This window comes from Bos indicus, chromosome X (assembly GCF_029378745.1).
Source record: "Bos indicus isolate NIAB-ARS_2022 breed Sahiwal x Tharparkar chromosome X, NIAB-ARS_B.indTharparkar_mat_pri_1.0, whole genome shotgun sequence".
NCBI classification, from domain to species: domain Eukaryota; kingdom Metazoa; phylum Chordata; class Mammalia; order Artiodactyla; family Bovidae; genus Bos; species Bos indicus.
The window spans coordinates 64911327-64923382 of NC_091789.1; the positions used below are offsets into that span (position 1 = coordinate 64911327).

The window sequence follows — 12056 nt, forward strand, 5'->3', positions numbered from 1 at the left end:
GAGACCCAGGAGAGTCTGTAACTTGATTCAAATGGTGGCGGTTTGACTGAAGTGCATCTGCTGTACTGTGGAAGGGTGAGAATATTTTTATTTCCTCTGTTTTTTTTTTAAATGCCCTGGAACTGTTTCCCTTATGCAATCTCATCATCTTGAACCCAGCCCCAGGAAGCAGGTGGGAGAGGTGCCCATGCTGTGTTGGCAAAACCGCAGCAAGTGCTGATCTAGTTAGCATCCCCTTGGGGAAGGAGCCACTTCGGTGATTGACAATGTAAGTTAAAAAGCTGAGATCTTTTCTACTTTCTTGATATTGAAATCTATAAAACCATCAAATCCTAAGCCAGCCTCCCCCAACTAAAAGGGAGTTGCAATCACAAAGCAAATTTAACACCTCTTCCAATTTTTCTGACATCAAGTGGAGTGCTTCCGTGGAGGTGAGACTGGCATTAACTTGAAGCTCTGCGTGGCTGTAACCTCGGCTATTACAGGGCCAGATTGCTCCCTGCACCTTCACCTGGGATGTGAAACTGACACACAGGGAAGAGGCAACTGACTAGGCAGGCTTTGCAACCACGTGTAGAGAGAACAAAAAGTAAAGCAAGAGACAGAAAAAAGGAGAGTGACCTTCGTTGTTAGGATGTTAGCCCGATCATGGGCATGATAGAAATGTTTCTTTTTTTCTTTATCCCACCTTTTGGACCCCCTTTAACAAAAGACAACTGTTTAAAACACAATTTGAAATCAGTTTGCCCCTCCCTGCTCAGATCCTGAGTCACATTTGTGGGCTATATGTAGGGCTTTACCTACATACTTTATCCGCATCCTAGAACTAGAGAAGGGACCTAACAGACCATTTGGTTTAACTCGTTGACTTTATGTGGGCTTCCCAGGTGGTGCATGGTAAAGAGCCTGCCTGCCAGTGCAGGAGACACAGGAAACTTGGGTTCGATCCCTGGGTCGGGAAGATCCCCTAGAGAAGGAAATGACAACCCACTCCAGTATTCTTGTCTGGAGAATCCCATGGACAGAGGAGCCTGGCGGGGTATAGTCCAGCCTGGCGGGTTATAGAGTCGAACATGACTTAGCTGCTAAGCAACAATAATTGACTTTAGAGATGGGGAGACGGAGGCCAAGAGAAGGATGGCTTGCTTTTATTTTCACCAAATAGTGTGTGTGTTAGATGATCCTTGGGATTTGTTAAGGGGAGAGAGGGAACGACCTGCATTGTGAAGGGGAAGGGGTGAAGAAAAATGTTAGAATCAATAAGAGTGTTTGATAAAGAGCTAGTCATGTGTCACATAAATGTATACACATTGTGAACAACACCCCTTTCTATGGCAGAAACAGAAGGGATGTTCTCAACAGAGGAAGGGTCTCAGCCAAGGAAGCTAAATGGGGGTCATTCATCCCTCCAGCCCCTTTCTGCCATCACAGAGATTGATCCAGTCCACCGCCTTGGCTTTCTGTGGGCTCACAACATTTTGCTCGGCAGTGACTTCCAACCACTGCCTCACTCTTGGCTGGTGGCATTTACCTTGTGTGGGAGGGATAATGCCTTTTCCTTTCATCCTTGAATCCATTAGTTTTCTTTGAAGCATGGTGCAGAGTTTTCTGTTTCCAAATTATATGGCAAAAACAGAAATACTGCCAGTTTTCAGTACAGCCTTGTGTAGGCGGTTTGGGGCAACCTGTCCCTCAGGCAGTGTGTATACAGAGTGTGCTCATTTCAGAAGTTGATAGTAAATCCTGTAAAAAGGGAGGCAGAAAGTACCAGGTCTTCTTCCTTTTCTACTTTAAAGGGAGATAGACTTGAAGTGGGGTGGATCTAGAAACCCTGGAGAAAGCCAGCCCAAGAGCAGTAGTAGACCCTGCCTGGGGAAGTCGGTAGTAGACCCTGCCTGGGATAGCTTTTCTTTGATTTGCTGTCAGACCTTGGGTAAGTCACTTCCCCTCTTTGTGTCTCTGTATTTTTTTTTTTCCTGCCTCTTCTGCCATCTTCCCTGGCAGCTCAGATGGTAAAGAATCTGCCTGCAATGCAGGAGGCCTGGGTTTGATACCTGGGGTGTGAAGATCCTCTGGAGAAGGGAATGGCTACCCACTCCAGTATTCTTACCTGGAGAATTCCATGGATGGAGGAGCCTGGCGGGCTACAGTCCATGGGGTTGCAAAGAGTCAGACACAACTGAGCAACTAACACTTTGACTAACACTTTCTGCCTCACAGGATACCTGAAAGGAATAAATGTGGAGAAAATAGACACACATATGCTTTGGACAGTCAAAATTCAATATAAGTGCAACTCTTATTGTTTTGTTTTACACCTTTACAACTTTGTTGGTTGGACCCCTTGGGGTATGGTCTTGAACTTGAATTGGTATAGAACATCTAGCATAGATCCAAGGTCTCTGGAACTACAGAGGGGAGAGGGTGGAGGGATCAGTAAGGGTGGGAACAGAGCCCCCATGAATCATAGCCCCACCACTTCCTTAACCTCTCTATCTATGTCTCTGAGCCTCAGTTTCCTCATCTATAAAGTGGAGTTGCTCTGAGGATTTAAGTGAGTCAATGAATAGAAAGTGCTTATGCCAGCAGCACTGGCATGAAGTAGGTGTTTGATAGTAATGACTGTGATTGCTGTTATTTGCTTCTACGTCTTGAGGAGAACTGTGATGTCTTAATGCCAGTGTATGGCTGGTCCTTGGTAAAAGAAAATATAGATTCTTAGGTCTCACGCTGAAGAAATTCTGATTCTGTAGGTTTGGAAGGGAGCAGAAGTATATGTATTTAACAAGGACTCCAAGGGACTCTGATGTGGCACCAGATTTGGGAACCATTAGTCTGAAGCAGTGTTTTTCAAGCTGCCAATTATTACCCACGGCTAAGAAAATCAATTTAGTGAGTAGTGATCAGGATTAAAAAAAAGGAGGGGGGGATGAACCGGGAAATAATAATGCACAATACACACAATAAGGGTAAGGATTGCTTCATGATATGTTTATTGTCTATCTACATATATATATATATATATATATATATATATATATATATATATATTTAGTAATGTGTGCTATATGAATGACAAACATATTTCTTACTGTAGATCATGATCCAAAATGTTGGAGTGTACTAATGGGTGCTATGTTCCATTTAGAAACACTGGTATCCAGAGAAATCACCTGTCAGGTCCCAGCCCAGACAATAAATGGCCAACAAGAGAATGGAGTAGGATCCATTTCTCCTCTTCACGTCTCTGCCATGCTGTGCTTGGGTTGACAGAGTTGGTTGTTTTCTGATTAGAATGAGTTCTGATACCTTGTAATGGCCCTGGCCTGAGATGTAAGGGCAAGGCAGGATATTGCTACAGGTATCAGGCTAATTGCTTTGACCCCCATTAGACAGAAAATGCATCTGGGTGAATGACAGTGTTTAGTTGCTCTTGATTAGGGAATGCTTTGTAAATACAATTTGCTCGTCTCCTTCTCTCAGACTTTGATACTTATTTTACCACTTGAAACTCTTTTGTTGCCTTTGTGAAATCAAAAAATAAGCTTAAAACTGTGTTTCAATTCACATCAGCCAAGGTCAGTGTCTTCTTACTCCCTACTTGGTATGTAAAGGGCATTAGCACTCCTAAACCTTTCCCTACACGCGCCATCTAAAGGGAGCCGAAACACCTGGACTCCAGCCCACTGTGGTCCTGGGAATAGCTTCCTTTGGCAGTGAGGCTTTCTCAGAGCAGCTTCTGTTAACTGCAGGCCTTGCTGGATTCCCCTGCCCTACTACTTCAGAACTCCCTATCTGCTTTATATTTTCTCTGTGCTACTTATCAAAACCTATCATGTTATATTGTAAAGAATAAACAATTGACAAAAATAATCACGTATATCCAGATATTGTTTTCTAGAAAGACTGGAAATCAAATTTTATGTAAAGTCTTCCACTTTTCTAATGTTGCCAGGTCTTCCTATTTTTTTCTAGAAAGCTTGGAAACTGAATATTTCTATAAAATCTTCTGATTTTTAAGTGTTGCTTACCAGATCAAAACAATTTTAAACAGTATTTGGGCCCAAGAAAATATGTTCCTGGCCCAAATTTGGTTTGTGGATCACCAGTTCGTGGAACACAGGGTCTATGAGAGGCTTTGTCATGGGACATCGACTAGTGAGGAAGGAAGTACAGCCTCAGAGAGGCTGGTCACCTTCCCTGTGGTCACACAGCTAGATAGGATCAGAGCGGGATCTTGAACCCACCTTTCTTGCTTCTTAGTGCTCTCTCTCATTCACCCCGTGCCTGCTGGACTGCCCCACTTCTGCTGAGGATTGAGCCACGCTGGCCTTTGTGGAGGACAACGTTTTGTTCAGTCCCAAGTGTCCTCCTCACAGGGGATATAACACAGTCATCACCACCCATCTGATAAGCACCAGGCACTTCTCGGCACAGAGTGTGTGAATTTACCTGCCTTCCCAATCTCAACCGTGGATATGGCCTCTTGTCACTCTTTATTGCTTTCGCTCCAGTGATAGGATCAAGACAAGGTCTTTATAGGAATGTTATTAGCATTACTCCCAGCCAGCGGTACCTTCCAGTAGAATCAGTGTGTTCTAGGATAAAGAATCTGGGGCTTCGAGTCCAGAGGGCTGGGCTGAATTCTGAGATGTGTGACCTGAGACAGCTTACTTAGCCTCCCTGGCCTTCAACTTACTTTACTGTGAAAATGAGAAAAGTAAAATCTTGTCTGTCTCCTTTGAAGCAAAAGTGAGACAATATGTATGAGACCTATTGGAAAAGACAATGTTTTACAGCTGTGAGGTGAGATTATCATTATGAAATCAGCAAAATAATTACTGAGCACCTACTAAGGGGAAGCTAAGAGACCATTTATTCAGGGCATGCCAAGAAACTCAAGACCTAGCTGCCTCTGTGAGCTCTAGTCTAACTGAGAAAAAGGGACATATGTGAGTTGAAGGAGAGCCAGCACTACCAAGCCAGAGATGACCAGGCTGAATGAAATGTACAGGCTGTATAATAAGAGAGATTGTGGTGGAAAGGGCTGATCACTGAAGGATTCCTGGAGGGAGTTGCATTTGAGCTGTGTTTGGGAAAAAAAATTAGTAGGATTGTGGTGAAAGAGGAAAGAAGGACATTCTAGAAAGGGACAACAGCACAGTTATCTATGTTGGAGACCTAATCTCCATAGAGTGGAGGGTTCAAGTAGTGACTGGCAGATAATCACTTCTTCACTTGGCTGGAATGCAGAAGAGACAATCAAGAAAAGTATGATTCTCATGAAATCAAAATAGAGTCCAGGTGGGGCAGTGGACATGGTTGATTACGTTACAGAAGGGGCTGATACTGTACAATGGTCATAATAATAGTTCCCACTTTAAGGGACTGTTCTGAGCATTGAAGGAGGTCATGTTTTGGAAACAGCACAGAACCTTATACAAATAAATGGTAAAGAATCTGCCTGCAGTGTGAGAGACCCGGGTTCAATCCCTGGGGTAAGAAGATCCCCTGGAGAAGGGAATGGCAAGCCACTCCATTATTCTTGCCTGGAGAATCCCATGGACAGAGGAGCCTGGAGAGCTATAGTCCATGGGGTCACAAAGACTCAGACATGACTGAGTGACTAACACATATTATACATGATTAGGACTAAAGAAATGTTAGTTGTCATTCTCATCGTAATCATTTTTCATCTTACATTGGTGTCAGGGGGTAATAACATGGCCTTTGAATTCTGCCTGGTATTAGTTGCATCACCTTGGGCAAGTCATATCACCTCCCTGTTTCTCAGTTTCCTGTCTTTAAAATGGGAGTAATACTAGTGCCAACTGAAAAGGCTATTGTGAGCTTAAATGAATTAATCCAAGTAAAGTGCTTATCCCCATGCCTGGCACAAGGAAAGCACTCAGTAGATGTTAGCTATTACAATGACGATGGCTAGGTAATGCAATATGATTGCATAAAAAAAATTGGGGAAATGGAGAAACAAACAAAATCACCTGGAATCCTACTACTAAGATACAACTGCTTGTTATTATTGTGAGATCTGGTTCTTAAATCTGAAATGTCTTTTATTGAGAAAATTAAAACTTCTGAAAATGATGTCAATTTGGGATGCACTAGTCATTTCGTTCAGAGAAGGCAATGGCACCCCACTCCAGTACTCTTGCCTGGACAATCCCATGGACGGAGGAGCCTGGTAGGCTGCAGTCCATGGGGTCGTTAGAGTTGGACACGACTGAGCGACTTCACTTTCACTTTTCACTTTCATGCATTGGAGGAGGAAATGGCAACCCACTCCAGTGTTCTTACCTGGAGAATCCCAGGGACGGGGGAGCCTGGTGGGCTGCCGTCTATGGGGTCACACAGAGTCGGACACGACTGAAGCGACTTAGCAGCAGCAGCAGCAGCAGCAGCACTCATTTCGTTAAATATTTACTGAGCACCTACCATCTGCTACTGATATTCCAGAGGTTGAGAGTTAGCCAAAAACAGGACATACAGGATCCCTGCTTATACTTATAGCCCATTAGATGAGGATAGGAAACAAAACTAAATAAGTCAAATAAAAATATAAGATAAGCAGTGAGTTTTGCCCACCCAGGTCTTGGATAACAATAAGCAAGAGGGGACAGCCTCAGTAGTTCCTGTCCAGCTGTCCTTACCACTCTGTAGACCACAGAGAGAGGCTCATTGATCCAGGGAGGACATGGCGATCTCATAGGAGAAAGATGTAATCTTTTAAAGCTGAAAGGGCCCTGGTTACTGTGATTCTGCCACTGGGTATCTGTTCATCCATCCTTGTCTTAAAATAACAGTCTTACCAGGCTACTCCACGTCCTGCAGGACCCTCTCAAGGTCAGAAAGCCTTTTTTGACAGGTTTACTGAAAAATCTGCCTCCTTGCTACCACTAGGTGGCAGTAGTCCTAGTTCTGTCACCTGAGCAACCCAGTTAAGTACGTATATGGGAATGCTTCCGAGATTGGAAAGCATGCGGGTATCCTATATGGGATGTTTCTCTTTTTTAGACCCTGTGTCTCTGGTCCCTTCAAGAGCCACTCTTGTTATGGGATGGTTTCCAGCTCCTTTGTCAAGTTCGTGACCATCCTCTGGAGATGTTTCCCTTTGTTAATGATCCTCTTGCAATGTGGGGCATAGATTGGAACAGGAGACTCTGGGAGAGAACAGCAGAGACTGAAGTGTGACAATTATATTCTGGGGTCTAGAAACCATACTTTAATTAATGCAACCTAAAATGTGCTCCATTTTTAGCAGCTACATAATTTAGTTACATTATGCTATGGGTCAACTTGAACTGCTAGATCTTTTCTGAATTGCCTGTTTTTATGTGACCTGCTGCCAAGCCATGCTTCCCTTATTCTGGCCTCACAAAATAGACTTTTAAATTTTTGAGAATATTTTTCTTTATCTTATAATTTTCACCTTATTACTTCTTTTAATTTTAGCCCTGTACTCCAGCCATTCTGAGCTCATTTTGAATCTCAGTTCTGTTCTTCAACAAATTTGATATCCCCGCCAGTTTTGGGTCATCTTCAGACGTGGTAAGTACGTTTTCTGTGTCATCTAAGTCCGGGATCCCCAGCCTCCGGGCCACAGACTGGTACCTCCTGTCAGATCAGCAGCACCATTACATTAGAAATAAAGTGCACAATAAATGTTATGTGCGTGCTTCATCCTGAAACTATTCCGCCCCCCAACTCCCTAGTCCATGGAAGAATGGTCTTCTGGGAAATCAGTCCCTGGTGCCAAAAAGGTTGGGGATCACTGATCTAAGTTACTAGTAAAAGTGGAAAAGCCCTGTGGCCTTTCTCTGGTGACTTTTCTCCTGCTTGCTACCTATGTTTTGTGTAAAATTTTTGATCAATTGCCAGTCTATTTCACCTGTGTTATAACCTGGTTAATATATCGCTGTCTTGTCTTAAGTCATTTGTGGGAAAGTGGTAGGATATAATTTCAGATGCACTGCTGAACCTAAGATATGTTGTAGTTACAAAAGTCAGGATGGATGGAAGGTGATCCAAGAAGGTTTCTTTTGTTTTGTAAAATGGAAACTATTGTACTTTTTCCAATGATAAAAGTAATATAAGCATGTAAAGGTCAGCAGCATTCAAAAGTATATGAATTAGAAAGTCCTTCTGTAATTCTTTGTGATGACCAACTTCTGGATAACTGTGGTTCGTGGTTTTGTGTATTCATAAACACAGATCTGTGATATAAATCGAATCATGCTACAGAGAATGTTGTGTGACCTACTTTTTTACCTTATAAGCTTTTGGAAATGTCTTTCTTTGTCAGAATATACAGTTTCACTTCATCCTTTTGAACAACACAGTGTTCTTTTCTGCAGATGCATCCTAACTTAACTCATCAATCCCATATTGATGGAGGTTTACATCATTGGCGAATTTTTGCTGTTGTGTAAGCAGTGATGCATGATGAACTTTCTTTGCTGGCTTGAGATGTGGTGTTGGTTGCTGGGTTTTGCCTCCCCTGGATTCCCTGTCCGTCTGGGATCTTGTTTTCAATGTTACGAATGTCAAAGGCTGCTTCTACCGAAGACATAAACTAAAGAAGGGTCTGCCAACTCCTTGCTCATCATGTTTTGAGTTTGCAAATCTAAACCTTATCCTTCTTTGAAGGGTAGTTAAAGATGTTTGAACTCTCTGGGGCCTTAGGAGAACCAAGAACCAAGGTACCCCAAGACCAAGTCTGGAGTGATAGACAGGTTCTCCCCACCACATACCGCCAGCTCTGCCAAGTGAGGCCAGTTGCCAGGCCCTGTATAGTTTCTTTCCTTCTCATCTTCACACTTTCTTTCTTCCATGGAGTCTTCCTCCCTGTACACATGTACCTCCCAGACTAAGTTAGAAGCCACCTGCTCTGAACTTCCAGAACATGTTAAGAGTGTGGGCTTGAGAGTCAAACCTGTGTTTGAATATCACAGCTGTACCTTCCCAGTTCTGTGATCTTATATAAGTCACCTATCCTTTCAGGGCCTGATTATCCTCATCTGTAGAATGGAAATAAAACTGTATAAGATATTTCAAAACACCTAACCCAATGCCTGGCTGATATAAAGCACTTAATAAATGTTAGCTGCTATTATAGCATCATGGGTGATCATATTACTTATTCCATAGACTTATGACTCTTACAGGAGAATGTATGTAAAACTTAACACAGTGCTTCACATACATTGAGTGTTAAATAAATGACAATTATTTATTGTATTTCTATCTCCCTTTGGATACTTAACCTCAATATATTTTGTGTGATTTCTGTTTGCGTTCATGTCTTGATCTCCTCCTCTAATGTATAAGCTCCCGTGTGAGCTGAGTTCTCTCTCTCCCATTCTCTCTTTCTTCTCCTCCCTAGCACCTAGCACCCCACCAACTAGAAAGCATAAAAGACCCAGTGCTGGGGATTAGTGGGGCTCTTTAAAATTTCGATGAATGAATGCTGCTATCACATCTTAAAATCTCTTTATCACTGTATTGTGTTCTTGTTAGTAACCATCTTTCCCATTAACTGATCAAGGGGGCCTTACTGATCAAGGGGGCCTTGTCCGTAGGGCTGGACATGGCATACATATTCCAACCACTGAGCCACTGGTCACAGAGCTAGCAATCTATGGAATCATAGCTTTGGGAAGGTTTCCAGAAAACAGTGGCCTTGAGTCTGTGTTTATCTGAGCAGAATGTATTTGTATGTTGCTCTCAGGTTTCTGTCTAAATGGAAAGGGACATCAGGCACCAGCTTAGTTTAGGTCACCCTGAAGTTGTTTCTCTCCTTTCACTCATGCCCTCCACATAGCAGCAAGAGCTATATTCAGTTCAGTTCAGTTCAGGTGCTCAGTCGTGTCCGATTTTTGCAACCCCATGAATCGCAGCACGCCAGGCCTCCCTGTCCATCACCAACTCCTGGAGTTCACTCAGACTCACGTCCATCGAGTCAGTGATGCCATCTAGCCATCTCATCCTCTGTCATCCCCTTCTCCTCCTGCCCCCAATCCCTCCCAGCATCAGAGTCTTTTCCAATGAGTCAACTCTTCGTATGAGATGGCCAAAGTACTGGAGTTTCAGCTTTAGCATCATTCCTTCCAAAGAAATCCCAGGGCTGATCTCCTTCAGAATGGACTGGTTGGATCTCCTTGCAGTCCAAGGGACTCTCAAGAGTCTTCTCCAACACCACAGTTCAAAAGCATCAATTCTTCGGCGCTCAGCCTTCTTCAAAGTCCAAATTTCACATCCATACATGACCACTGGAAAAACCATAGCCTTGACTACACGGACCTTTGTTGGCAAAGTAATGGCTCTGCTTTTCAATATGCTATCTAGGTAGGTCATAACTTTCCTTCCAAGGAGTAAGCGTCTTTTAATTTCATGGCTGCAGTAACCATCTGCAGTGATTTTGGAGCCCCAAAAATAAAGTCTGACACTGTTTCCACTGTTTCCCCATCTATTTCCCATGAAGTGATGGGACCAGATGCCATGGTCTTCGGTTTCTGAATGTTGAGCTTTAAGCCAACTTTTTCACTCTCCTCTTTCACCTTCATCAAGAGGCTTTTTAGTTCCTCTTCACTTTCTGCCATAAGGGTGGTGTCATCTGCATATCTGAGGTTATTGATATTAGACAATAGTAAATCAGATCATCTTGGAAGAAAAGCTATGATGAACCTAGACAGCATATTCAAAAGCAAAGATATCACTTTGCCGACAAAGTTCCGTATACTCAAACTATGGTTTTGCCAGTAGTCATGTATGGATGTGAGAGTTGGACCATAAAGAAGACTGAGCATCGAAGCATTGATACTTTCGAACTGTGGTGCTGGAGGATACTTTTGAGAGTCCATTGGATAGCCAGGAGATCAAACCAGTCAATCCTAAAGGAAATCAACCCTGCATATTCATTGGATAGACTGATGCTGAAGCTGAAGCTCCAATACTTTGGCCACCTGATATAAAAAACTGACTCACTTTCAGTTAGGTGTTTTGAAATATCTTATATAGTTTTATTTCCATTCTACAGATAAGGATAATCAGGCCCTGAAAAGATCGGTGACTTATTTAAGATCACAGAACTGGGAGGGTACAGCTGTGATATTCAAACACAGGTTTGACTCTCAAGCCCACACTCTTAACAAGTTCTGGAAGTTCAAAGCAGGTGGCTTCTAACTTAGTCTGGGAGGTACATGTGTACAGGGGGGAAGACTCCATGGAAGAGGGAAAAGAGCCTGATGCTGGGAAAGATTGAGGGCAGGAGAAGCAGGGGGCGACAGAGGATGAGGTGATTGAATGGCATCATCAACTTAATAGACATGAGTTTGAGCAAACTCCAGGAGATAATGAAGGACAGGGAAGCCTGGCATGCTGCATTCTATCATGCTGGAAAGAGTTGGACATGACTGAGCGACTAAACAACAAGAAGGAGGGGGAGGAGAGGACTTGGAGACAATAAGTATAAACAGCTGCTTCAAGGTTATAATATAAGGAGCACGGCAGCAGTGGGGCAGTAGTAGTATCTGCAGGTGGGGTTAGAGTTGAAGAGAAATAAATAATATGAATGATCTAGTCTCAGACCTCAGAATGTAAGTTCCTTGAGGGCAGGGATTTTGTCTCATGTGTCTGTGCCACCTCCCACACTGCCTAGCACGGAGTTGGAATTCCATAACTGTTGTTGAGACATAGAGAGAGACTTGTGGTTGTTGAAGGGAGGGAATGAGAAAGGGACACATTAGGAGTTTGGAATTAGCAGATGTAAGCTCTAATATATAGGATGGGTCAACAACAAGGTCCTACTGTATAGCACAGGGAACTATATCCAATATCCTGTAATAAGCCATAATGGAAAAGAAGATGAAAAAGAACATACATATCTATATATAACTGAATCACTTTGCTGTACACCAGAAACTAACACAACATGGTAAATCAACTACATACTTCAATGACAATGAAAAATTTTAAATCTTGTTGATTAAGTGAATGATCAAATGTTTGAAAGAATTAATGGAACTAGGGACTTCTCTGGT

At 42.9% G+C, this 12056-nt stretch overlaps 1 protein-coding gene across 2 annotated transcripts in view; it reads left to right on the forward strand.

Moving 5' to 3' along the window:
- The window catches only part of PAK3 (p21 (RAC1) activated kinase 3), a 295510-nt gene that overhangs the window by 42547 nt on the left and 240907 nt on the right, over positions 1 to 12056 (forward strand). For both annotated transcript variants that reach the window (XM_070783965.1, XM_070783962.1), the window contains exon 2: positions 7471 to 7566. The gene's annotated coding sequence lies outside the window, so the exon portion shown is untranslated. The remainder of the gene's footprint in view (positions 1 to 7470; positions 7567 to 12056) is intronic.